Source organism: Peromyscus eremicus, chromosome 9, assembly GCF_949786415.1.
Source record: "Peromyscus eremicus chromosome 9, PerEre_H2_v1, whole genome shotgun sequence".
Classification (NCBI taxonomy): domain Eukaryota; kingdom Metazoa; phylum Chordata; class Mammalia; order Rodentia; family Cricetidae; genus Peromyscus; species Peromyscus eremicus.
In genome coordinates this window covers 83,468,308-83,495,867 of record NC_081425.1, presented here as the reverse complement: position 1 = coordinate 83,495,867, position 27,560 = coordinate 83,468,308, and the positions used below count along the sequence as shown (strand labels likewise).

The following is a 27,560-nucleotide window of genomic DNA, read 5'->3' as shown; positions in this document are numbered from 1 at the left end:
CGGCACAAGGATGTCAGTTACCCAGGGAGGTCTGAGGAGGTCTTGGAAACTTAAAATTTTATTTGACCCTGCTTTTAAAATGGAGTCTAGAAGCCAGGCTGGTAGTGGCACATGCCTTTAATCTCAGCACTTGAGAGGCAGAGGCAGGAAGATCTCTATGAGTTCAAGGCCAGCCTGGTCTACAGAGTGAGTTCCAGGACAGCCAGAGCTGTAACACAGAGAAACCCTGTCACCAAAAAAAAAAAAAAAAATGGAGTCTAGAAACAAGATGGCAGTACTTAGTTAGGTCAAACACCCTTTGCTTATTCCCAACAATACTGCTGGGTGATTGCAAGAAAACGTTAGACAAACTGGACATGGGAAATGGCCAGTTTCAATAAAGCCAAGCAGAGGAAATTCTGACACAAGAAAATATCCTGCCAACCAAAGAGACCATTGAGCAGGAAAAGCAGAGTAAAATTCCCTAAAAACCTAGATTGGAGGATTCACCTCCACCCCCAAACACATATTCTATCATCTCCAAGACCCCTTCATAATGGGGAGGAAAGGTCACCTTCAGGATGGATGAAAACCACAATCTGTGAAGCCAGGCACTCCCCACTGTTCTACTGGTCTCTGAAGGGACCTACCTTTCCCTATACAGCCTGCAAAGTCTCACCTATTTGCCCTGGAATCATATAGAAAATTATTTGTATGATTAATGAAAATAAAGCACACCTCATGCCTAAAATAAATAAGTAAATAATAATCTGAGAGCAGTTTTGATTCCACTAAGCCTGTAATCACCAGCAGGTACTCTAGACAAAACCAGATGCTGAATACTTTGTGGACTAAATCAGATTCTCCTGCAGTGAACAGCAGATTGGGACTCACTGGGAAAGCTGTAGAATCTTGACCAGAGTTCAAATGATTACATTATCTAAAACTCAAACACTTGGATCCCACTCCTAAAAAAAAGTAAACCCACTCAAGATCCCAAGGCCCCAAACTGTTCTTATTGATCTGTGACACTATCATTCTGCCAGCTACTAGCTTTGGTTCAATAATTACAATAATCAGATAGACCTACAGCAGTAGATCATCTCTTCTGTTCTTCCCAAAGATGGGATGTAGTTTCCACACAAAAGACATAACGTTTAAAATTAGTTCAAATCCTCACTTCCTATTCCCAGCCTCCAAATGGCCTGGCCCTTTTCGATGTTCACTTCAAACACTTGCTTTCTGAGTGGACCAGCCATGATGTAATTGCTAGGACCTCAAAAGAAAACTCATTGAGTGTTACACATTTAAAACATTCCATGGGTCTGTGTAAAGTGTTAACTGTGCAAGCACAGGGATCTAAATTTGCACCCTGTGGAGGTGGCGGTACAGGGAGATCCTCAGAGCTTGCTGGCCAGCCAGGTTAGCTGGTGGTACACTCTAGGTTCAATGAGATCCCCTATCTCCAAACTAAGGTAGAGAACAACTGTGGACCAACACAGACTTCTGGTTTCCAGGTAGGAGCACACACACAAACACAAGCCTGTGTGCACACACAGATGCAAAATCACTTTCATAGGACCAAATAAATAAATAAATAAAAAGAGAAAGAAAGGAAAGAAGGAAGGAGTCAGTTCCACAGGACCGTGTGAAACAAGGACGGAGGGCAGACATGGGGGGTTGTGCCTTTAATCCCAGCCGGGTCTACATAGGGAATCCCAGGTCACTGAGGGGTAAGTAGTGAGACATTGTCTCAAAATAAAGCAAAAACAAAAGGCAAAGATTCGGGAGGCTAAGGCAGGAAGGTTGCCATGAGTTTGAAGCCATGTGGTTCATGTAGTCCATGTGGTTTTCATGAAAGGATTCAGGGCTAATTACATAAGTAAATAGAGGCAGATATTCAATTCTCTTCTACAAATGAACATTCTTTCTGTAACTGTCTTTTCTGCCTTTTGTTTGTTTTAACTCTTGGCCTTTTGAGACAGGGTCTCATTATGTAGCCCAGGCTAGCCTTAAACTCATAATCTTCCCCATTTAGCCTCCTCAGTACTGAGATTGCAGGCGTGAACCACCACACCCAGCACCCAATTTTTTCATTGTGTCATCCACACTCAATCCCTGCTCCTGTAGCCACTGATCTACTTTCTGTATCCATTGTTTTGCCTTTTCTAGAAATTTCATAGCAACGACATCATAGCACAAGCAGCCTTGTGCTCTTACACAGCATATAAATTTTGAGGCTCATCCTTCTCCACAATGTTTCTCTTCCAGTACTAGGAGGAAATTTTAGGTAATTTCTTAGTAAATTTCCATGAGCCTAGAGAAGTTGCCAAGGTTAACTGAAAGCATTCTGGAAGATATATTTCATCACAAGATCAAGTCCCAGATCACACTATGTGATCTATCTTCTATTTAAAAGAAAATTGACTGTACTGGCAAAAAAGACTCTCCCTTTCCTCGTTATGACCCTTCTGTTCATGTCTCCAAAGCTCCATAATTTATACTATGTGGTTCTCAATGTGCATCAAATTTGATATTCTGTATTCACTTTCCTTTGCCATGGAGTGATTTTCAAAATAACGGTGATAAGTTGCCTCTCTGGCATCCACTCAGTCACCTGGAAACTGAACAGATTGCAACTGCTTTTTATGGAATTTAACACCTCGACAGGCATTCATTTATTAAACAAGATGCATGCTCTCATGGCTTTACCCCACAGGGAAATCGATAGATGAACCCAAGAGCTCCAATCCTAAGATTCTGAATTACAGGACATGGCATGTACTTGAATAATAGATGTCACTGACCAAAGAAAAACACCCCAGGAACTCAGTTTTTGTCACTAACGAGCAGGTACCAGAGCAATAACAATCTTCTCACTGCTCACCCTCAAAGCACTGAAGTTTCCCAGTAATAACACATGGGCTACAAGAGTGGGCGGGCGGAATTTCTGATTATACCCTTAAAGATGAAACCACACAGACGCTGCTAAAGTAAGCACCCAGGAAAATCACAGGCTTTGATAAATGAGGGTGGAACGCAGGAAACGTAGACAGGTCCAGGCTAGGGTCAAACATGTGTCAGTCACATTTTTAAATCAAAGTCAAAGCTAAACTGTCTTATTTATGTCTCTTTCATCCATTTTATAATCATTTCATGCTCAGCCAGGACACTGTATTAACTCAGCCCTCCCCAGGGAAGTGGCGCTTGTAAGTACTCCACTCAGAGTCACCTGTGACACCGGAACACAATTCTCCACTCACTGCCTTTCTCTCTGAGGCCAGGGCTGCTGGGATGTAATACTCCGGAGGCCGCTCTCAACAGCCAAGGACTATGAGCTGGTGGGTAAGGCAGCATCGTCTCCTCACTCCAGTAGAACTGTGTTCTACACACTCTCTCAGAGTCCCCTACAAGATGGTAGCCCAACTGCAACCCCCGCCCAGGTGTGTGGTTTGCGCTCTCAAGTGCCCTTCCTGGAGGTTCTTATCCTTATCTCACTTCCTGATTCCTTAGGTCATTTCCAGGATGCAGACACTCTAGTTTAGAAAAGACTTATCATAGTTAAAATCATCCTAGCTGGGCATGTGATAGTACAGTCCTGTGATCCTAGCACTTGGGAGGTGAAGGCGAGGCTCAAGAGTTCACAGCTAGCATGGACGCCACAAGACTCGGTCTTTAATGAAGCAAAATCATAAATTAAAGATATAAATGAACAATGCATTTAGTAGCCCTGACCTGTCAATACCACCGCTCAGCCTAATCCACCTTAAATGTGCTCAAAACACAGCCTGCAATGGGGCAAATCACCAGCAGGAAGCTTATTTTGTAGTGAAGTATTGACTACATTGTGTAATTCATTCAATACTCCTTGAGAATGTGAATCTGGACACTTCTTTCCTGTCATCACTAAGCTGAGACAATATAAGTGAAGGAATAATCATGGAGCATTCACTCCAAATATTTTGTATCAGGGTTCACTTTTGAGGAGCCTGATGAAGACATCTATCAAAACCGTAGGTAAGCATACTCTTAATTTTTAAATTGAGTTTGTATGTGTATGGGCGGTATGTCTGTGTGCACCACTTGTATGCCTGCTGCTATTAGAGGCTAGAAGAGGACATTGGATCCCCTAAAACTGGAGTTACAGATGATTGTGAGCCACCACATGGGTGCTGGGAATTGAATCTGTGTCCTGTGCAAGAGCACCCATTGCTCTTAACCGCTGAGCCATCCCTCCAGTTCCTAAGCATAGACTTTAAAGGGATTTGATTAATACTTTTTCCAGGTCTGTATCTTTGGAATAGAACCTATCAAGAGAGGGTTACAAAAGAAGTTGCTCTCTTCTCAAATAGTCTCTCCTGAGGTTATTGTGTCCCTAATTATCCCATAAGCAGGGAGCTGGAGTAGGCTAGAGCTTCTTCCATTCACGGAATTCTGGAAATAATCCCAGGAGGATGGCATGATTTTACAGGAAACCTATTAGAGATTAACATTTGACTGACGACACAGAGCTGGAGTAAGTAGAACCAGCCTGGTTCCAGATTGGGGACATCACATTGAGCACAGGAGCAGCTTGGTTTAGAAGTTAGCATGTCTGGAGAAGAGGAAGATGCTTTATGGGATGTTTTCAAATGTTTGAAGGGTCTGCCAGGAATTCCTTTGGTATCAGGTGAAGACTTCTATAGTATACGGAGTGTTTTCAAAGATAATACATATATATTGGTTTTGTTTTTTAAGACAGGGTCTTGTGAGTAGCCCAGGTTGGTCAACTCCTGATTCTCTTGGCTGTACCTTTTAAGCATTGGGAACTCAGGCACATACCACTATGCCTGAATCCTAAACACACAGGATTACAAAGAAAATCGATTATATTAAGGTGCATTTATTGAAACGTTACCCAAAATTATGGTGTAGCAACATATAATCCACCCTATGGGGTAATTACACTTTATAGTGTACTCTGGAAATGTAGAGAATCACTGTCACTGGAGAGTGACAAGGACAAGCTGAGCTGCCCAAATGACTGGATGGTGTCTGGACAGCCCTTGGAAATCTGAACTTGCTACAAGCCACCCTCCAGCTTCACTAACTCTCCAAAGCACAGGGTTAGCTGTGCTTGTCACCTACCCTTCCGGTGGCCACCCAGCACTGTCCTCTGTATGGAGCCCAGCATCTCCAGGATGACAACCTGAACCCAGCAACTGACCTCTGACCAGGGCCTCCCATGATTTGAAGGCTCCAGTCTCAGCAATTTCCTGGCTTCCCAGCGTGCACCACAAACTTGCCTTGATGGTCTAGAACAAGCCAACCCCTGTGTGCCTTCCTCACAGCTGAGACTTCTTTGCAGAGCATTCTTGGATGAGGAGAATCAGTCACTCCTCTGAGCACACTGACTCCTCCACATGCCTCTGTGCTAGCAGTCATACACTGAATTATGACAGCTACTGTGAACATGTATGAGAGTCTACTGTGTGGATAATAGTTTACTAATCTGAAACAGGATCCAGTAGAAGACTATCAGGTCTAAGCCAGAGTTCCATGAATGTTGGTTACAACTGACTTGAGATAGAAAACTAGCTAGTTCAGCTGACACATTTGAGTTAACCATCCTATAGGTCTCGGCAGATCCCACCAAAGGTCCTGGGGGCTCTGCCAGCCTGGTAAACAAGTTTTGAGCCCACTAAAATGATGGGTTCATCTTAAAGTTTCATGTAGTAATAACACACTGATGTTCATTATCAAAGGAATGTTATTGTTGTGTTTTATTGTTGTTGGTTTTCTTATTAGATTTTCAGTTGTTGTACAGGGGATTGAACCAAGGCCTGCCTCAAACTCAGAGATCTGCCTACCTCTGCCTCCCAAGTGCTAGGATTAAAGGCGTGCACCACCATGCCCGGCTATTCAGCCCCCCTCTCTTTTTAACTTTTTGTTTTAGGAGAGGTTCTCCCTTTAGTGGCATGGTCTTGTGCTCACTATGTAAAGTAGCCAGTTGCTGAACTTGTCATCCTCCTGTCTCCTTAGTAGCTGGGATCACAGGTCTCAGCACTATGGCCATGAGTTTTGAGGGGCTGTGCTTTGTTTGGTACCAGGGACTGAGCCTAAGGCTTCCCACATACGAGGCAAAGGTTCTACTGCTGAGTCATACCCACAGTACCCCACATCCCTTTCATTTTATTTTGAGAGAGGACCTTGCTAATTTGCACATACTGGCCTGAAACTCGGGCTCCTCCTGCTCCCATCTCCTGAGTAGCTGGGATTACAGGCACATGCCACCATATCTGGCAACAGCCACCCCCCTTCTTCTTTCTATTCTTTTTTATGAGACAAAGTCTATATGTATCTCTGGTTGGCCTTGAACTCCCTGTGTATCTCAGGCTGCCTCAGCCCCCTGAGTACTAGGAGTACAGACCTGCACCACCAGTAACAGCTTTGTCCAGTTTGCTTATTGTTTAAGACAAAGGGCTCACAATGCATCCCAGGCTGGCTTTGAACTGAAAGCCATCCTCCTACCTCAGCCTCCCTGAGTCCTAGGATTATGGCACGATCAAAATACCTGACAGTTTTGCATAATTTTTAAGAGAAATAGATACATCTAAAGATCCTCTTTTCCATCTGTGGCCTGTTCCACCCTCCAGCCTGCCAATAATTCTGTAGGTACAGGCCCCCAGGTTTGGACTCGAGGACCTAGAGGCTCCTCTTGCTGATCCTGCGGTGAGGGCACTCTTTGGCAGGACGTCCTGGGAGTTCCCTCCTCCCACCTCCCGCAGCCAGCCATCTGGATGATAAATACACAGTTCTGGCAGGACTCTGCCTCCCAGCCAAGCTCAGATAAGTAATCACACCCAAACCTATCCATTTTCTAGTCGTTCTCCAAAGCTCTCTGGGATGACTCATTCAGAGATGGGAAGCAGCTTTCTGGGTTTTTCCATGAGGACTCTGTTTTCATGACTCCTTTGTGGTGGGGGCCCTGTCATCTAGAGAGGACATGTGACTTTTTTGTCACTGCAGGACATACTTCTTCATCTGATTTGACCAAGGAGGGCCTGGCATGTGGAAGTCCTTCTCCTCGGTTTAGTTTGATTATTGCTTCTCATTTGATCCACCTCTTTACAGTCGAACCACGATGGACTGTGGAGTCCGTTTCCTCCTTCCACCAGTCCTGGCTTTGATTGTTGGTACAGGGTCTCATGTTGCTCAGGCTGATCTTGAACTCATAGTCATCCTCCTGCCTCAGCCTTCTGAGTGTTGGAATTACAAGTATGTAGCTGAGGCTGGTCATGAACTTTGTTTAAAGGCAGTCTCTATGTACCCCTAGCTGTTCTGGAACTCTCTATGTAGACTGGACTGGTCTTTTAATTCCCAGAAATCAATCTGCCTCTGCATCCTGAGTGCAGGGGTTAAAGGCTTGCAGCACTATGCCCGACAAAGGTTTTTATTTTTTGTGTTTGGGTGTTTTGATTGCATGTATGTATACCACACATGTGCAGTGCCCACAGAAGCCAGAAGAGGGTGTCAAATCCTCAGGAGCTGGAGTTACAGATGGTTGTGAGCCATCACTTGGTGCTGGGAACTGAACCTGGGTCCTCTAGAAGAGCAACAAGTGTTCTTAACAGCTGAGCCATCTCTCTAGCCTGGCCATGAACTCTTGATCCTCCTGCCTGTAATTCACAACTGCTGAAATTACAGACAAGCACTACTACACCTGTTTTAAAATGTTTATTTACTTTAAAATGTATTTTAATGAATGAATTAAAGCCATTGCATTGAGGGAACTGAACCCGAGGCGTTGTACATGCTGGGCAAGTACTCCACCACTAAGCTACATCCCTAGCCCCTGAGCACAGAGTTTTGAGTTGAACAGGGTGGGCTTCAGGCCTAGTTCTGCTATACTCCAGCTATTATACCCAAACGGAAACCTTTCCCGTCTCAATATCCTCATCCATTAAAAACAGGAGTGATCACAGCCTCCTTCTGTGAAAAGTAACGATGTGGTTAAACCTGTAGAAACATCTTAGTGCCTGACACAGAGAAGATAGTCAGGGTGTGAATGTTCATCTCTCTTTGCAATAGAAAAAGAATCTAGTTCTGAGGCCGACAAAATAGAGTTGGTGCCCAATAAAGAGTCAGCCGTGAGGAAGCCAGCAGATGGGCCTCCCCACTGGAGGGTAAGGTCTGTGCCATCTACCTCAGTCTCTCCAGCTCCTATCAGGAAGGAATGGAGCAGACCCTAGGGATTGAACGGACAGATGGATAAACAGGTGAGTGAATATATTTCTGCACATTGTAAAGAATGTGGGTGTTTAAGCTATCTAAAGTCGTCAAATAACTGATAGGTGAAACTTAGCTCCAAAAATCGATCTAATCCCTCCCTATATGTCTGGTAATGTATAAAAAACAAGTTGGGAGGATTGGCCATGGTGGCACACACTTGTAATCCCAGCTCACGGTGGTAGAGGGAAAAGGATGAGTTCCAGGCCAGTTTGGTCTGCATGGCACATTCAAAGCCACCTTAGGCTACAAAGAGAGATCGTGTCTCAAAATAATTGGTGGTAAAAATCCATAATATTGGGGCTGGTCATATACAAAGGGGTGGCAGACGGCTTGAAGTGAGTGTCAGAGCAGGTGGGCTGGTGGGCTGAACAGATTATAGGAGGTAATCCTGGGGGTGATCATCAGTTAGCAGGGAAGGCGTGAAGAGAGACTGCCCTGCAATCACTGCTGTTTCAGAATAAATATATAGGGTTTGTTTTAGGCAAGTAAATGCTGTGTTTCTGGGTTGCAGTGCAGCTTCTGAGAGGAGGCTTTTGGGGGTGGTTCCCATGATTAAGCACAGCCTTGCATACCAGATGGCTGGCTGCTGCCACTGTCTCTGGCCTCTCTGCCACCTGCCAGCCAGGCTCCTGCCTCCACGGTTGGTCTGTCATAGTCCATTCTCCCCACCATAGCCGCAGCAGACTTCCCAAACCCAGTCAGAGCTGATGGCCCTCCCGCTTAAAACTTCCTGTTCAGTTTCCATCATGAACATAGAGACTCCTTGGTGCCCAGCAGCCCCTGTGTGATGACCTGACCCCACCTACCTTTCTGCGGCCGCCACACTGGACCTCTAGGCTCTGCAGCCCCACGCCTGCCCACCTCCCTGTGGGGCCTTTGTCTTTGCTCTTCCCTCTGCCTGGCAAGCTGACTTGCTCTCCCTCATATGGCTGGCTCTCCCTCGGTCTGGGTTATTTTCCCAGAATGCCTTTCACTGACTTCCTGAGTTAAAGAAGCTCTTTCTCTCTGTCCTCTTCTTCTGTCTTGTTTCTTACAACTACCTCCCATCAAGCCATTCCTTCCTTTGTTTAGGACCGCTTTGCTCATTTCCTTCTCTGGATGAAATATGGGGCTACTGGCATCCACATTTCTCTGGTTCACTGCTCTTCTCCCCAGCAAGAAATGGTCACGCCAGGTGCTGACTAATTATACTAGGTGGGTATGTGGAGGATAAGCAAGCTCCCGCAGCATTCGGCTAACTTCTCACTGCGCTTTGCCTAAGGTGGGGGGGGTGGCCAGCACTCCTGAAAGGTGAGAACAGTGTTTCCAGGAGGACCGAGCTCACAGACAGCATTGTTTTCCCTAGAGCATTAGGTCCCATGCAGTGACTTGCTCAACAGTTTGTTCCCAGAAGTTCTGTGGATACTTTGAAACCTTCCGAAGAGTTGCCAAGCACAGATCTAGGGTGTAGCTCATCCGTACAATGCTTGCCTGGCACGTGCAAGGCTGTGTGGGTTCAATCTCCAGCACCCTCAAAAAAAAAAAAAAAAGAAAGTGGGCAAACCTGCCTGGAAGGAGCTGTTGAGTTCACATTCCCAGAATCCCATTCCAAGCCCTGGGAATGAATTTGGTAATCATCTATCCGTGATATGACTTGCTTGGATTCCCGTGCCCTGGGTTCAGCTCCCTTGTACAAGGACTGGTGGTATTCGGGAATGATTTGGCAGCAGTGATTTTAGACAGTGGGTAGCTAGACAGAATGGAACTTACTGGAAAGATGTGGGAGGCTCACAGAGGAGGGCCTGGCACTGTGAGGGTGGGGAGGTAAGGAAATGCAGGGCTGAGTGGGTGATCTACGGGAGACCAGAATGCGGGCCAAGAACGCCAGCCGGCAGGAACCCCACCCTGCCTTGCTCTCCTGTTCCTCTTGGGGTTGAGGAAGGGCCAATGTCTGCAGTAGGCTATCCGCCAGCTAAGGAAGCCGTGCGGTTCCCGCTGCCCTCCCTGTACCTGCAGGAAAGTGAAGAGGTGAGGGCAGCACGTGGGCCCGGACTGAAGCCGGGACTGAAGCTGGTCCTGCCAGGACTCTGAGGGGAAAAGTGGCCCCAGCATGGCTGGCGGGGCCCGACTTGATCACAAACACTTGTGTTAGGGACTCTTGGGTCAGGGAGACAACTGGCTTCTGGTCCACCTGAGGCAGTCAATTTGCTGTTGTACTTTACGGACAAACTGGGCCAGTAGACTGTTTGCAGCTGGCTCTCACCAGCCAAGGGAGCCCACGTTTAGCCTCTCCAGAACCTTTCGAAATGGCTGAGGTCATGCTGGCAATTCAAAACTGGCGCCGATGGGCTGTTTTTCTTTCTCAGAGAAGGAGTTATTAAACCAGCACACACTCTGCTTGGCCTTTCTTATTGTACTACTTTTTAATCACTGCTAGATTATATCTCGAACCATGAGATTCATCTGTAGTGGGTTTTTTTAAGAACAAAATTTACAATTATCTCCGTGTGTGCGGGGAAGTGTGCACCGTGGTACACATGTGGAGGTCAGAGGACAACTTCCAGGAGTAGGTTCTCTCTTCCCACCATGTGGATTCTCAGGATGGAACTCAGGTTTCCACACTGGGCTGACAGTCCCTGTGGGGATTTTGTTTTTGTTTTTTAATTGGGAGTAATACATTCTTTGCTTCCACCCCACTCCCCGCCAAAACCATGTGGATGGGAGTCTTGCAGTGTAGTCTAGGTTGGTCTCAGAGTGTCTATGTAGCCGACACTGGCCTCAACCTCCTGATCCTTCCATCCCAGTCTCCCAAATGCAGGATTATAGGCCTGTGCCACCTTGCCTGGCTGCTGTCAGCTTTTGCTTCTCCTCCTCCTCCCCACTATGTAGCTGGAGATAACCTTAAATGTCTTATCCTCCTGCCTCAGCATTCCAAGTGCAGACATTATGGGCATGTACTTTACTTTTTTTGTTGTTTTTTGTTTTTTGAGACAGGGTTTCTCTGTATAACAGCCCTGGCTGTCCTGGAACTCGCTCTGTAGACCAGGCTGGCCTCAAACTCACTGAGATCTACTTGCCTCTGCCTCCCAAGTGCTGGGATTAAAGGCGTGCACCACCACCGCCTGGCTGTACTTTACTTCTTAACACTTTCCTCATTTTAGTACGGCTCACTTTTAATCTTCATTCTCCATCATCTAGGGGTTATTTTATTGTATTTTTAAGACAGCATGTCACTGTTTAGCACTGGCTGGACTGGAACTTGTTATGTAGTCCAGGCTGGTCTTGAATTTGCAGCTACCCTCCTGTCTGTCTCCTGGGTGCTGAGGTTGCAAGTGTGGCCCCTTATTCAGGAAGTATTTTAAAACCAAGACCCTAGGCCATGCACCTAACCAATAATAAGAATCTCTGAGGGTGAAACCCACATTTTAATTTTTTTAAGATTTATTTTTATTTTATGTGTATGGTATTTTGTCTGCATGTATACCTGTGTACCACATACATGCAGTGACATAAGAAGGCATCAGATCCTCTGTAATTGGAGTTATAGACAGTTGTGAGCTGCCATGTGGGTGCTGGGCTTTGAACCTGGATCCTCTGGAAGAGTACTCAGTGTTCTTAACCATTGAGCCATCTCTCTAGCCACATTCCAGTACATAGCTATAGTTAAGAAATCACTGGTGCAAGCCAGGTGGTGGTGGTGCACTTCTTTAATTCCAGCACTCGGAAGGCAGAGGCTGGCAGATCTCTGAGTTCAAGCCCAGTCTGGTCTACAGAGCAAATTCCAGGAAAGCCAGGGCTACATAGAGAAATCCTGTCTCAAAAAAACCTAAAAACAAACAAACAAACAAACAAAAAGAATCACTGGTGCCAGTCAGTAGTGGCTCACGCCTTTAATCCCAGCAGGTGGATCTCTGTGAGTATGAGGCTAGCCTGGTCTACAGAGTAAGTTCCAGGACAGCCAGGGATGTTACACAGAGAAACCTCGTCTAAAAAAATAAATAAATAAATAAAATAATAATCACTGGCGCAGCCCAGAGCTTCTCAAATATTAACATGCACAGGAATCACTTACAGGCTTGATAATATAGAGTCTGCTTTAACAGGTCTGGCTGGGCCTTGAGACTGCTTTTCCAACAAGCTCCCAGGGAAACCAGCACTGCCAGCCATGGTTCACACTTGTGTAGCAGGAATATGAATAGCATGGTAATTTTCTGGATTTTAAAGGTTATATGGAATCCAGTGATGTAGCCATTTTACCCTGCAATGTTTTCAATATCAAATCTCATTACTTTTCAATCAATTCTATTCAAACTGTTGTCTGTTTCAACTTCCAGCATGATCGAGGCCTGGTGATGTGGGCTTCTACCCATTTCTGGGGGATGAGGAAAGGGGATTGCAAGTTGCTTGCCTAGGCTACATAGTGAGTTTAAAGTCAGCCTGGACAACTTACCCCCAAAATAAATAAGGAAAAAGAAATAAACTGGACTGTGGATGTAGCTCAGGGGTAGATTGTCCACACAGCCTGCACGAGGCCCTGGCTTTGAATCCCAGCACTGAAAAAGAGAAGTTTCTGGAAGGTAACCTCAGAAAACTGCAGAGATGGGCTATTCACAACAAGCGCAGAGTCAATGGTTTGTTGGGGTTAAGGAGGTGGTTTTCGTTTTTTTGTTTTGTTTTTTTGAGACAGGGTCTTTCTGTGTGGCCCAGGCTGGCCTCAAATTTGTGGTTTTCCTCCCAAGTCCTGGGCACTGTGCCCACCTCGTTTTTAAAAAATTATGAGTACGTGTGTATCCTCATGAGTTTGTATGTACCATATCCATGCAGAGGTCGTAAAAGGTCATCCACTTGCCTCTGCCTCCCAAATGCTGAGATTAAAGGCATGTGTCACCACTGCTCAGCTGTTTGGCTTTTTTAAAAGACAGGTTTCGCAATGAAGCCCATGCTGTCCTGGAACTCACTCAATGTGCCATCACATGTAATGTGTACCCCAACATCTGCTGTGTAGCAATAACTGTCTCCTCTGGTCAAGTAGAGACTGCTGATGTTATCCTCCAGTCTTGCGAGATTTTTGCTTTGCAAGTCTTTAAGTCACTGATACCCTCAAACCAGTGTTTGTCACATCAGCTACATATTCATCTTAAACTATACACTATGTGGCCTCAGATGTGACCATCCTTCTGTCTTAGTCGACTTAGTGCTGAGACCATTATGCTCAGCTGACATTGTTAGATCTGTGGAGAAACTAAGGCTCGGAGAAGCTCCTGAGCTGCCCTCTCTCTTCTGCACATCTACAGTTCTGCAGGTCAGGCAGTTGCTCTGACATACATGTCACAAGTCCTGGTAGTCAGATGACTTTTGTGATGCCCAGGGCATTTCTCCATGACTCATAGGGGAAAACGATTTCATTAAGGAACCAAGCCTGATGGCTAGAGAGAAGGCTGACTGGTTAAGAACCCTTCCTACCCTTGCATGGGACCAGAGTCTCCTCCCCAGCACCCAAGTCGGATGGCTCACAACTGCTTGTCACTTCAGCTCTGGGAGATCTGATGCCTCAAGCCTTTGAGGGCAACTGCATCCACATGCACATACCCATACAGAGACATGAACATATATATATATACACACAGTACACGGTGTATGCCTATAATCCTAGCACTTGGTAAGTGGAGACAGGAGGATCAGTAGTTCAAGGTCATCCTCAGATACACACTGAGTTGGAAGCCAGCCTGCTCTGCACAAGGCCTTGTTTCAAAGACAAGTGGGAAACAGAGCTGAGGAGCCCCAGGTGTATTTATTAGGCAGAAGTGGATAGGAGAAAACCCATTACCTAAAAGCCAAGTTTTGGAACTCAGATATGCCCCTCTGAGAATTATTACTGGAGTCTCAGGAGTACCCCTTTCTCTCACTGCCCAGCAAAAGTCCCCAGCCCAGAGGAGGTTCTCTACTCCTGGCCTTGGGGGAGTGGAGGCCAGGAGCTGAGCTGATTTTTACGGGAGGTCTCTGTGAGCTGAAAGACTTGTGTGAAAACATAGCAGACCTAGAACCCTAGGCTCCTGGTCCATTCCCAGGCTAGTCTCCAGGGCTGCCAGCACACCACACCTCAGACTGGGTGCTGATACAGCAGAAGGCTGTTTTCTTACTTCCAGAGACTTCAGGACTGCTCTCGGGCAGCTTTGCTTTCTCCAGAGGCCTGGCTCCTTGATGTGCCCAGGGCCACTTTCTTACTGAGTCCTTATACAGCCCTTTGTCTGTGCACATGCATCCTGGCGCCTCTTCTTCTAAAGGCTCCAGTCTTATTGGATTAGGCCTCCAGACTTCTGACTTTATTTATTCTTAATTACCCCCAAACACAATCAGCATGGGGTTAGGGCTGTGGGGTAAGACTCTAAGGAGGATACGGTTCAGTCCAGGACCAGAGCCAAGTGGATCATTGCAGCCCTGAGAATAAACAGAGGCCTGGCCTGTAAGTCCTGGTCAAGAGTATGCTGTATCACCACCAAGTTCCCATTCCTAGTTTGTCCTTCTATTCATTTATGCCACAAAGCTGTCTCAACAGCTCCTTTACCGAGTTCTTTAAAGTCAAGTTCTTTGACTTTAAGAGGCCACATCCACCCAGAGTACCTGAAGGCTGTTTGACCCTGACTCATGAGATCATCATGACTGTGGAGAGATGTGATCTAGCAGACCCAGAGCTAAAGGTACCTTGGACTCTGCTAGGCTTTTCCAGTACTCATTATATCATCCCCTGGATCTCACCTAACGTCCTAGTGACCATCAGATAAACTCTTGGAATCTCAAAGCTCGACAAACTGAGATCATACAGCAACTCTGAAGTTAAGAATGCATAGGCAATATAGGTGGGTTCAACCTCAGGAGGGAGGGAGGGAGGGGGTGAGGGAGGGAGGGAGGGAGGGAGAGAGAATATCTAAAAGTTAGAGCAGAAATGTCTGTAGCCCATCTAACTGGTGATTCCACTAATGCATTTGGGAAACACATAGATTCATAACATATCTTTGTTTTGTTCTGTGACTCTGGAGGTTCATGTCATTTCTTCCATGATGGAGCCTGTCATTCAAACTAACTTGAATCTGTGCTCCTAGGCAAGTGGTTCTCAACTTGTGGGTCATGACCCCTCTGGGAGTCACATATCAGATATACCACATATCATATTTACATTATGATTCATAACTAGCAAAATTACAGTTATGAAGAAGTAGCACCCAAATAATTTAATGGTTGGGGGTCACCACAACATGAGGAACTGTATTAAAGGGTCGCAGCATTAGGAAGGTTGAGAACCACTCTCCTAGGCCAAGGCCAGTCATGTCTGACCAGGATAAACTATTTTCTTATTTCTGTTAAAGCTGCCAGGTGCTGTGCCAGTGTCAAGGACATGGGCACTGACTTTAGGCACTGACTGCAGTACAGTGTGACAGAGGTGTGGTCACAGTTGGGCACAGGCAGTGAGGAGGGGGGGTTCCCAGCCAGGCTCCTGGTAAGATACACTGTGGACACAGGCATGGAGGGGGCTTCCTAGAGGGTTACACTGGAGCCCAGTCCTGAAAGGCGTCCTGCAATTAGCCAGTAGAAGATTGCTTGGGATCTGTTTAACCAGTGGGCCTCCAGAGGGCCCTTATTGACTAGCCTAAGGCAGAAGGGAACTCAGTTTACTCCAGGTGGGGTCCACAGTGCAGCAGAACTGCAGTCAGCCCTGCAGATGCAGCTCAGTTGATGTGCCTGATGAGCATGCACGAAGCCCTGGGTTCAATCCCAAGCTCCACATAGACTGAATGCGGTGGCCACCTCTGTGATCCCAGCACTCTGGCAGGGGTAGGAGGATCAGAAATACAAGGTTATCTTTGGCTACAGACTGAGTTTGAGGCCAGCTTTGGCTGTGAAAGACCATATTTGGAGGAAGAAGTGGAGGAAGAGGACGAAGAGGAGGAGGAGGAGGAGGAGGAGGAGGAGGAGGAGGAGGAGGAAGTAGGAGATTCTTAGATAAAAATATAGAATCTCAGAGTCTGTTCCAGATTTACAGAATCAAAGGTCACAATCAAGTGGGATTCCTAGGGGATAGTGAACACTGAAATTTGGGGGCTCCACAATCAAGCAAGATTCCTAGGGGATAGTGAACACTGAAATTTGGGGGCTCCACAATCAAGCGGGATTCCTGGGGGATAGTGAACACTGGAATTTGGGGGCTGGAGATGAAGCTAAGTTGGTAAAACATCTGCTTAGTGTGCCGAGGCCCTGGGTTCCAGCCCTAGCAATATGTAAACCAGGTGTGGTAGCCCATGCCTATAATCCCAGCACTGGGGAAGCTGAGGCAGGATATCTTAAGTTCAAGGATATTCTTAGCTTTAGAGAGTTCAAGCCAGCCTAGGCAACAAGAGTTCTGTCTTGCTGGGTAGTGGGTGGCACACTCCTTTAATCCTGGCACTCAGGAGACAGACAGGCAGGCAGATCTCTGTGAATTTGAGGCCAGCCTGGTCTACAGAGCAAGTTCCAGGAAAGCCAAGGCTATTATTACACAAAGAAACTCTGTCTCAAAAAACAAAAAACAAAAAAACAAAACAAAAACCAAGAGTCCCTGTCTTAAAACAAAGCCACCAAATTCTATGTGGGCCTTTCTAGTTCTTTTCGACATCTAGCTCCTCGTTATCTGTCAGGGCTCAGCGCCAGCTCCCTGTCCCCATACCTTCTCTGCTTTCCTTCCTCCCTAGGGAAATGCCACCCTCTACTGGCCTCTACAGGCAGCAGGCACATACACAGGTAAGACACTCCTGCACATAAAGAAAAAGAAATATAACATTTTTTTTTTCTTTTAAATGCAACTTGTTGGGCCGGGCTGTAGAGAGCTCAAGACCAGACAGGGCTACATAGGGAGACCCTGTCTCCAAAAATAAACCAACCCAAACCACCGAAAGTTCATGAAAAAAGCAAACGCATATTTTAGGGAAGCCAGAGTAGTCCATGTGGTGTAGTGGAGAAGATGTGCGAGAGAGAACAGCACAGGTGACAGTGTGAGCAGCCTTCGGATAAGTGACTAGGAGTCTAGGGCTGCAGCCGAAGGGGCAGGAGCGGCCGCCATGCTGTGCCTGCTGGTGAGCCCCTTCTCCTTGGACTCAAGACCCGGACTCACAGGGCTAAACCCATATCCCCACCCTCGGCTGCAGTGTTTCTTCTCCACCGGCCTTGTTATCCTGTCATTTATTTTTAGAAGGTCTTTAGTCGGTAAGGAAATTGAAACCCTGTGTTTATTTCGGATTTCACATTCACAGCAGGCCCAATTTCTAGACAAAAAGATCTAATTCGGTGGTGAAGAGAGAGTTCTGTGCTTTCTGGCACTGCTGATGTTGGGGCGAATGGGACAGAGAACAAACCCTTCTTGCAGTCTGAGCCGAAGGCCTCCCCACTCGGAGGTGTGGTCCTCCCACTGCGCAAAGGTGCCTGGAGGTGGAGGGCTGAAACCCAACCAAGGCTCTGCTTGCTGAGCTATCCTACCCTGAGAAGGCCTACGCAGCAGAAAAGCACCTTTTACCAGAGGACCACACCAAGCTTCGAGGGATACATTTACCCAGGGAAGGTTATTGGGTTTGCACAAAGATCCAATCAGTTAGTGGTGGTCTGCCAGTCTGACCACTAGAGAGGAATCCAACACAGGTTAACTCATTTTCCTGTACAAGACAGGTGATAGAACATGTGTGTGTGTGTGTGCGCGCGCGCGCGTGCGTGCGTGCGCGCGTGTGTGTGCGTGCGTATGTGTGTGTGTGCATGCGTGTGTGTGTGTGTGTGTGTGTGTGTGCGTGCGTGCGTGTGTGTGTGTGTGCGTGCGCGCGCGCGCGCGTGTCTTCTGCCATGTAGGAGCATCATGCTAGAGCCCGGAATGCCGCAGCAAAGGCAATGGCTGGTCCCCGCCCCCTTCCTAGTGGAGGGCCTCATGTTGGACAGTTTGGGTTGTCAATGCAGGAAGGACTGAAATACCTGGTGTTTCCTTCCCCTTTCCCAGCGGTTTGGCGACTCCCTGCTGTGTGTTGGCACTCACATGTAAAGGGAGAAAGCATGTTGCCATGTTGCAGAGGAAGGCCCCTCATATGAAGTGAACAACCTGTGGGAATGTTCTAGGCTCAGCTCCTCAGATGTCTTGGCTGACTTGGAAAGTGTCTTCCATATCTCAGCCCTCCTAATGGCACTGACTAGTCTGCTGCACATGCTCCTTTTTCTTTTCTTGAGGCAGGCTCTCCAGTGAACAATACTCTGGCCCAGAGCTCCCCACCTCCTGCCTCAGCCTCGCAAGCACTGGGATTACAGGCCTGAGCCACCATGTGCTACCTCACTACCTCACTCCTATTATAGTCAACATCTTTTTTTTTTTTTTTTTTTTTTTGAGGTGGAGAGGAGTTATGACAGGGTCTCACCATGTGACTCAGGCTGCTCTGGAACTCCTATATAGACAGGCTGGCCTCAAACTCACTAAGTCTTTCCTCTCTGCTCTCTGGATTCCCAAACATAGCCCATCCCTACTTTTTTCCTACCTCTTTTCTTCCGAGACAGTGTGATGCCACGTAGCCCTGGCTGACTTGGAATTCACTGTAGAGCAGGCCAGTGTCCAATATGCAATATTTTCAAGTAGGACCACACAAAGGTAACGGCTAATCAAATAAAGAGGCAACCCACAGAATGGAAGACAATACTTGCTAGCTACTCATCTGACACAGGACCGACATCTAGAATACTGGGAGGACTGGAGAGACTGCTCAGCAGTGAAGAGCACTTGCTCTTTTGGAGAACCCAAATTTCAATCCCAGCCCCCATATCAGGTGGCTCACAACCACCTGTTACTTCCAGCTCCAGGGAATCTGACACCTCCGGCCTCCACAGGCACCTACGCTCATGTGCAGACACACACACACACACACACACACACACACACACACACTTTAAAACGAGTAAAAAAATAAATCTTTCATTAAAAAAAAATATATATATAAAGAGCTGAAAGGACACAGCCCACAACAACTAAATAACAAGAACTCAAACAGTTACTAAATGGGCAAGTGAAGTGAACAGACGGTTCTCAAAAGGTGAAGAACAGAGCCTGGGAGACTGCTCCGTCAGTAAAGTGTCCGCCCTGTAAACAGGAGGGCCGAGCTCCATCCCCAGACCCTATCTAACAATCCCAGAGGTGGGGCAGGTGTGTGTCACCCCATTGCTGGGAAGTCAGAGACAGAAGGATTCCTGGAACTCACTGGCCAGCCAAGCTAACCTAATTGGGCTGGGCCTCACCTATCAAACACTAATTGAGAAAATCTCCCACAGGCTTGTCTGCATATAGCCTGATCTTAAGGCAGCATTTTCCTTTTTCTTTCTTTCTTTCTTTCTTTCTTTCTTTCTTTCTTTCTTTCTTTCTTTCTTTCTTCTTTCTTTCTTTCTTTCCTTTCTTTCTATTTCCTTCCTTTCCTTCCTTCTTTTTTCTTCTCTCCTCTCTCTCTCTCTCTCTCTCTCTCTCTCTCTCTCTCTCTCTCTCTTTCTCTCTCTCTCTCTCTCTTTTGAGCTGAGGATCAAACCCAGGGCTTTGCGCTTGCTAGGCAACCACTCTACCACTGACCTAAATCCCCAACCCCCTTTCTTTTTTTCCTTTCTTCTTCTTCTTTCTTCTTCTTCTTCTTCTTCTTCTTCTTCTTCTTCCTCCTCCTCCTCCTCCTCCTCCTCCTCCTCCTCCTCTTCCTTCTTTTTTCCCCTTGGTTTTTTTGAGACAGGGTTTCTCTGTGTAGCCTTGGCTGTACTGGAACTGCTCTATAGACCAGGCTGGCCTGGAACTCAGAGATTCACCTGCCTCTGCCTCCCGAGTGCTAGGATTAAAGGTGTGTGCCACCACCCACCCAACCTAATTTTATTTCTAATAAAATATTTGGTTTCAGAAACAGAACATATAGAGTTTACAGAAAATATTTCTTCCTAACAGGAAACATGGTCCTGCCAAGCACCACTATGCTTTACTCTCCCCCATTTTCCTCTTCCTTGAATGGCAACTATGGAACAGGAAATCAGCTACTATCAAAGAATACTGGGACCAGGGAGAGCTCGGCTGGTAAAGGCATCTACCACCAAACCCGAGGATCTGAGCTTGAGCCCTGGATTCACACAAAAGAATACTATGACTAATGTGTGAGGCAGACTGATATCCAAGATACAGCCCTGCCCTTGTTTTGCCTTAATGCTAAGCAGCAATAAAGTACATCTGCAGAGTTATTTAGGAATAAGAGAGGTCTATGGAGTATATATTATTTATCTACAGAGAAAAGCTTCAGATCGTCCATTAGGTCCCTCATGCATTTATGTTCTCCAGTGTGCCTTGAAGCCTTACAGACATCACAGACATTGCCTTAAATGTGAAAATTTAGTTGAAAGCAAACTGAATTCAGGAGACAAAAGTTGACTGAATATTGGATAAGAGCATCTTCATTTTGTTTTGTCCAGTGAAGCACAAATTGATCTTACCAGCTGAAGTTGACCTAGAAAGCACATTTGTAACAATACTTTCCTTACTATGCAAGGACAATAAAAATGACCCCTGTGTAGCTGTGACTAAGATGGCAGCAGAAGCTGGTCGTGGTGGCATACACCTTTAATCCCAGCACAGAGGGAGAAAAACCTCTTCGAGTTCAAATCCAGGGCCAAGACTACATGAGACACTGTCTTAAAAAAACAAACAAACAAACAAACAAACAAACAAACAAAAACAATATAAACATTGAGCATCTATCGCCACCTTGTGGTGGCTGTTCTCAATCCCAGATATTTTAGATGGTTCCAAAATTAAGTCTTCTTGAAGAGGAGCTGGGTTCTGAGCTGTTTGGAATATTTGGACATAATAATCATGTGGGAGGTTGGAGGCAGAAGGCTAAAAATATTAGAAATACCTAGCACTTGACTGGATTTCACAGTTTATACTTTATAGTATGGGCAAAGTCCTCTGACGTAGATGGCATCCCTAGAGACTTCGGTCTTGAACACGTGACAGCTAGGTCCAGGGATGTGGATGACAGCACAAGTCAAGTCCTCTACTTGCTCCTGGATGATCAAACTCAAACTCAGTAGCATTTTGTTAATACTAATGTGTGCAATCGTTTAACTGTAGTATATACCATTAAATTATATGTGCACATATTGTGTGGTATATTTTACACTTGTACCTTCAACTCTACTAGTTCTATACACACACACTACACACCATCTTCTGTAGTAGTGTTAGGAAGAGTTCACTAGGTCTCTGGGGCTGTTTTGTGTGTGCAGTGGCAATGCTGTACTGATTGGCTCTTCAGGGAAATCAGAGGCTTTTGTCTGTTCTACCCCATCCTGCAGCTGCTTCCAAATGATCACTCAGAGGCTTGTATTAATTGTAAATGCTCAGCTGTTAGCTCAGGCTTATTACTAACTAGCTGTTACAACTTAACCCATTTCTATTCTATTAACATTTCTATTAATATACTGCCCCGAGGCTTGTAGCTTTTACCTCTATCCCATTTTGTATGTCTGACTTGTTCTCCTTCTGATTCTTGAATCTCTCAACTCCGCCCTTCTCCTTGTATCTTCATTTGGCTTTCCTGCCCAACCTTATTCTGCCTGGCTATAGGCCAAATCAGTTTTTATTATCAACCAATGAGAGCAACACACATTCACAGCATACAGAAGGATCCTCCCACAGTAGAGATGGCTCAGTATAAGGGTGCTTACTGCCAAACCTGATGACCTGAGTTCAATTCCTAGGACCCACTTGGTAGGAGAGAACCAATTCCAGCAGCTTGTCCTCTCACTTCCACATGTGCATCATGACATATGCATACCCACCCACATGTATACGTATGAATAAGTGTAACTTTAAAAACCTTGCCCACTCACATCAAACCCTCACTTTAAAAAAATGATGAATGTGTTTGCATGTGTCTATGTAAGTGCATGGTCCTGAGTACCACAGTGCACATGTGGAGGTCGGAGGAAAGCTCTTGGTGGTTGTTTCTCTCCTTCCACCTCCCTGAGGCAGGATCCTTCTGGTTTCTGCCGGCTGTTTATTCCCAACTAGCCAGCCTGACAGTTTCCAGGTGATTCTCCTCATATTTAGCAGTGCTGGGATTAGAGTTGTACCACCACACTGGCTTTTAACTTGGGTTCCGGAGATGAGACTGTAGTTGGGCTTGTGTGGCAAGCCTTTTTATCCATAGCCATCTCACCAGCCTCTCACTGTGGTCAGAGGAATGCCAAGATGGCCAGGCCATCACCAGCCCTCAGGGATTCCCATCTCCCTTCAGCTGCCTGCACCAGACCAAATACCTGCTCAGTCCTGTGAGATTACGTCCTCATTGACACTAGCCGAAACGACAGTGGCTCTTGTGTTCATTACTGGTGAAGTTGTCGAAGGTGCTACGAGGATGGAGGCACAATGCATGGGAACGCAGGAGCAAAGGCCTCAGGTTTACCTCCAGTGAGAAAGTGCTGGCTTCCCAACACTTGTACCTGGTCTAGTTTGCAAGATCTCCCGAAATGCAAGGCCGTTAGCGTGCTTATCTTACTCTTGAACACAGCTTCCCCCTTCGTTGTTTCCTTACTTAGAATTGGCCTACTTTTAAAATGTATTTTGTGTGTATAGGTGTTTTTCTTGTATGTCTGTCTGTGTACCACATGCGTGCCTGGTTCCTGCAGTGGCCAGAAGATGTAGGATCCCCTGGGACTGGCGTTACAGATGGTTGGGAGCCATCATGTGGGTGCTAGGATCAAACCTGGGTCCCCTGCCAAGTAGCAAGTGCTCTTAACCACAAAACCACCTCTTTACTTCCCAACTTGCCTACTTTACAAGTCATCTTTAAATTCCTTTAGGGAGAATTTTCAAACAAAAGGGAAAATTATGGTGTAGGGAGTCAGAAGGGTAGTTACCCTGGGTGACCAGAAGGTGATCAGTAACCAGAAGGAACATTTGGGATTCTGGAATACTGACCAACCATTTCTTCAGCTAGATGCTTGTCACACAGGTATGTCTACTGTGACATCCCTGGACTAAGATCTTGCTGTATGTGGCTCTTTGCATACAGGTTAAACAATAACATGTGTTAACAATGAGGCCTGTGTGCCTGGGGTGTTTACTCAGCCACATATCAGAAAATTTTCCTTTAATCCTCATACTTTGAGGTTACATTTACATGGGGAATCTAGTCTGAGGTTCAAACAGTGAAGGAATGAGGCCAGAATCCCCAGGTCAACTTTCCCATCACACCATCCCTTTCCCCACTTCCCACTTCATTCTGTCTTCCCCAGGCCCAGCCACTAAATCTGAGGCAGTGGTTCGGTATGGAGGGAAAGGATCTCCTGAAGAGGCCCTGAGCAGCATCCTGGGCTAAGCCAGCTTGGGATGCTTTTGGTGGAGGCTAGGGACTGAACTGAGACTCCAGGCCCTCTTGGCTCTCCCCACAATTGCTCCTCCTCTGAGACCCATGCGGTTTCTTGTAGGTCTTTCTCCTTTACAAGTCGATTTCAAGGGGGGAAAAAAAAAACTACTGCAAAAGACAAAATCCTCTATCCCATGAGTTGTGTTTTTACTTGCAATAGCCACTTTTGAGCCTCCAAAGGGGAGACTACACAGAGCAACTGACTAGCAGGGGAAAAGGGCTCCTCCCAAGCTGAAGCAGATGGCCCTGAAGGTCAGCCAGCAAGCCCGACTGAGCTGAGTCAGCCCCTCCTCTTTCCAGGACTGGGGGACTTATTCTGACTGGCCAGAACCACAGTGAATATTGCCCATCCCCAGCGGTACTGCCCTTCTTCAAGATACGGTTGGGCTTGGCTGCACATGCAGGCAAGCCACGTGCTCAGGATGATGTTCTCACCAACAACGTTCTGCAAGCAAACATGGGAAAGGCTTGCAAGGGCAATTTTTATGCACATATGGAAAGAACAATTCTGCATCATAATGTAAAAGTCACATATGACAGTGCCCAGGAGACAGGTCATCAGACCAATTTAGGGTGTTCCCCATAGTCCACACTAAAATTAGCACTGGGCCTCAGCATTCCTCTCTAGCCACTGCTTCCCAGGAGGGAACTGGACACACTCCAATGTCCCTTCACAGTTAAAATTCCAACTCGGAAGCAAACAGGTATCAACTGTGTTTCTGGAGAAACTGCACTGGGCAGATGGGGTGGGTGGGTGGGTGGCCTTCCCTTCCCCTTCTCAGGGCAACTGGCTGACTATAGAGGGCATCCACAATCAGGCAGAAAGGGCTGACAAGATGGCAGATGGCTTAGCAGATAAAGGCACTTACTACCAAGCTTGAGGACCTGAGTTTTTTTTAGTGTTTAAACTTTTTTTTTTTTTTTTTAAAGATTAGGGATGAGCTCAATGGTAGAGCACTTGCCTAGCATATGTGAGGGCCTGGGTTCAATCTCTGGTATGACAACAAAATACTAAATATCTCAGCTAGGCATGGTGGTGCATGCTTTTAATCCCAGCAGAGGCCAGCCTGATCTACACAGTGTATTCCAGGCCAGCCAGGGCTACATAGTGAGACCCTGTCTCGAAAGTAACAAAAAAAAGTTTTTAGATTTATTAATGTATACGAATGTTTTGTCTGCATATATGTATGTGCAGCATATGAATGGTTGGTGCCAGAGAAAGCCAGACGAAAGCGTTGAATCCCCTGGAAATGGAGTTACAGATGCACACACATGAGAGAGAGAGAGAGAGAGAGAGAGAGAGAGAGAGAGAGAGAGAGAGAGAGAGGTGGGGGGGGGGAAATCAGGCAGAAACCCATGCTAGGTTCTTCGGCAGAGTTCAGCAGTGTTTAGTAACACTGGTGTTAAAGAAGTACATAAATGATTTAAAGGAAGAAAAGGGCAAATATGAGACACCAGAAAAAAATCCCCATGAGTAATGACAACAATGTCTTTATGCCCCAGCTGTTTAAACTGTGGGTCCTGACCCCATACAATGTCAGATAACTAAATGTGAGGGTCACAATGTAACCTTTCAAAATGTGCAACAACCACATGCTCACTCAGAATCAAAGGTAGAATGTCTCCAAGGCCGTTCGGGCAATGCTTCCCTCTGACACTGTGTGATGTCACTGCAGCCTGGGCTGTGAACCCACGTACACCTTGCCCAGTGCATGCTGTCCCGGCACGCACCAATACCACTGCCTGAAACACTTCAGCTTAGGCCCAAGACCACTGTATACTGCCAACTGCACTGCTTTGCTGTTGTCAAACTGTCCCTAGTTTCCTGTTCTCCGTGTGGGGGCTAATTTTATATCACTTTGACAGAGGCTAGAGTCATGAATAAATGAGACGTGAATAAATGTCTCTAAACTGGGCTGTAGGCAGGCCTGTAGGGGATTTTCTTAGTGACTGAGGGAGGGCCCAGCCTGTCTTAGGGTTTCTATTGCTATGAAGAGACATCATGATTATGATAACTCTTATAAAGGAAAACATTTAATTGGGGCTGGTTTATAGTTCAGAGGTTTAGTCCATTATTATCATGGAGGGAAGCATGGCAGCTTGCAGGCAGACATGGAGCTGGAGAAGGAGCTGAGAGTTCTACATCCTGATCCACAGGCAGCAAAAGTGAACTGTGTTCCACCCTGGGCATAGCTTGAGACCTCAAAGCCCTCCCCCACAGTGATACACTTCCTCCAACAAGGCCACACCTCCTAATAGTGCCACTCCCTACAAGTCAAGCATTCACACATATGAGTCTATTGGGGTGTGTGTGCGGGGTGGGGTTGGGGTTGGGGGACAATACCTATTGAAACTACCACACAGTCCACTGTGGGTGGGGCCATTCCTGGGTTCTATAAGAAAGCAGGCTGAGCAAGCCAGTAAGCAGCACCCCTCCATGGCCTCTCCATCAGCTCCTGCCTCCAGGTTCCTGCCCTGTCTTCCTTCAGTGATGGACTATGGATGTAGAAGCATAAACCCTTTCCTCCCCAACTTGCTTTTGGTCATGGTGTTTCATCATAGCAATAGAAACCCAAACTAAGACATCTTTGCCAAGCAAAGACTTTTAATATTTTCCTACCACCACTCCTCAGCATGTAACTATCAAATTAGTATATCTTTAAAATTGTGCCGGGAGGCGGTGGCACAGCCTTTAATCCCAGCACTCAGGAGGCAGAACCAGGAGGATCTCTGAGTTCGAGGCCAGCCTGGTCTACAGAGAGAGATCCAGGACAGGCACCAAAGCTACATGGAAAAAGCCTGTCTCAAAAAACCAATAAAATAAAATAAAATAGTACTGTGAGAATTTTTATAATTACTGTTTAAGGGGGCTGGAGAGATGGCTCAGTGGTTAAGAGCACTGGTTGCTTTTCCAGAGGACCTAGGTTAGATTCCCAGCACCCATACAGTGGCTCAAGACTTAACAGTCTAACTTCCGTTCCAGGGGATGACACCCTCTGGCTTCCATGGGAACCAGGCATGAATGTAGTATAGACATACATACCTGCAGACAAAACACCTGGAAACAAAAATTTTAAAATTTACTATTTAAAGGGCCTAGTGCTTAAAAGTGAAAGCATAAGGACTTGAGGTCAAATCTCTAGTATCCATGTAAGAAAGCTGGGCATGGCCACATGACCCTATAATACCAGCACTGGGAGGAGGAGACTGGTGGATCTTGAGAGCCCAGTGACTAGCCAGCCTAGCCAGATGACAAGCTCCTGGTCCAGCAAGTGATTGTTTCCAGGATATAAAGTAGAGAGTGAAAGAGGATGACACCCACACCTGAGCGTGCACACACAAACCCACACACACACATCACACACAAATATATACATCACACACACATATATACACATCATACATACACATCACACATATACACATCACACACATATACATCACACACACATATATACATCATACATACACACCACACACAAATATATACACCACACACACACATACATATATATACTCATCATACACACACACACACACGTGTATATATATATGTATATATATGTGTATATATATGTATATATGTGTATATATATATATATATACACACACACACACACACATCACACTCACACCCCCCCCAAACAAAATAACCAGTAAGTCGCTGACTTTTGCTTCTTTTTCTTTTTTTTTGGGGGGGGGGGGTTGTCAAGACAGGGTTTCTCTGTAATCCTGGCTGTTCTGGAACTCTCTTTGTAGACCATGCTGGCCTTGAACTCAGAGATCCACCTGCCTCTGCCTCCTGAATGCTGGGATTAAAGGCATGCACCACTGCTCAAGATTTAATTTTTTACATAAAAATAAACAAGCATACCCACCTGATTAGTATAT

General features: G+C 46.2%; 1 protein-coding gene across 2 annotated transcripts in view; it reads right to left on the bottom strand.

Annotated features, from left to right (window-relative positions):
- Mettl6 (methyltransferase 6, tRNA N3-cytidine) overlaps positions 1–27,560 on the bottom strand; it is a 63,433-nt gene that overhangs the window by 17,901 nt on the left and 17,972 nt on the right. The gene's annotated exons all lie outside the window — the stretch shown is intronic.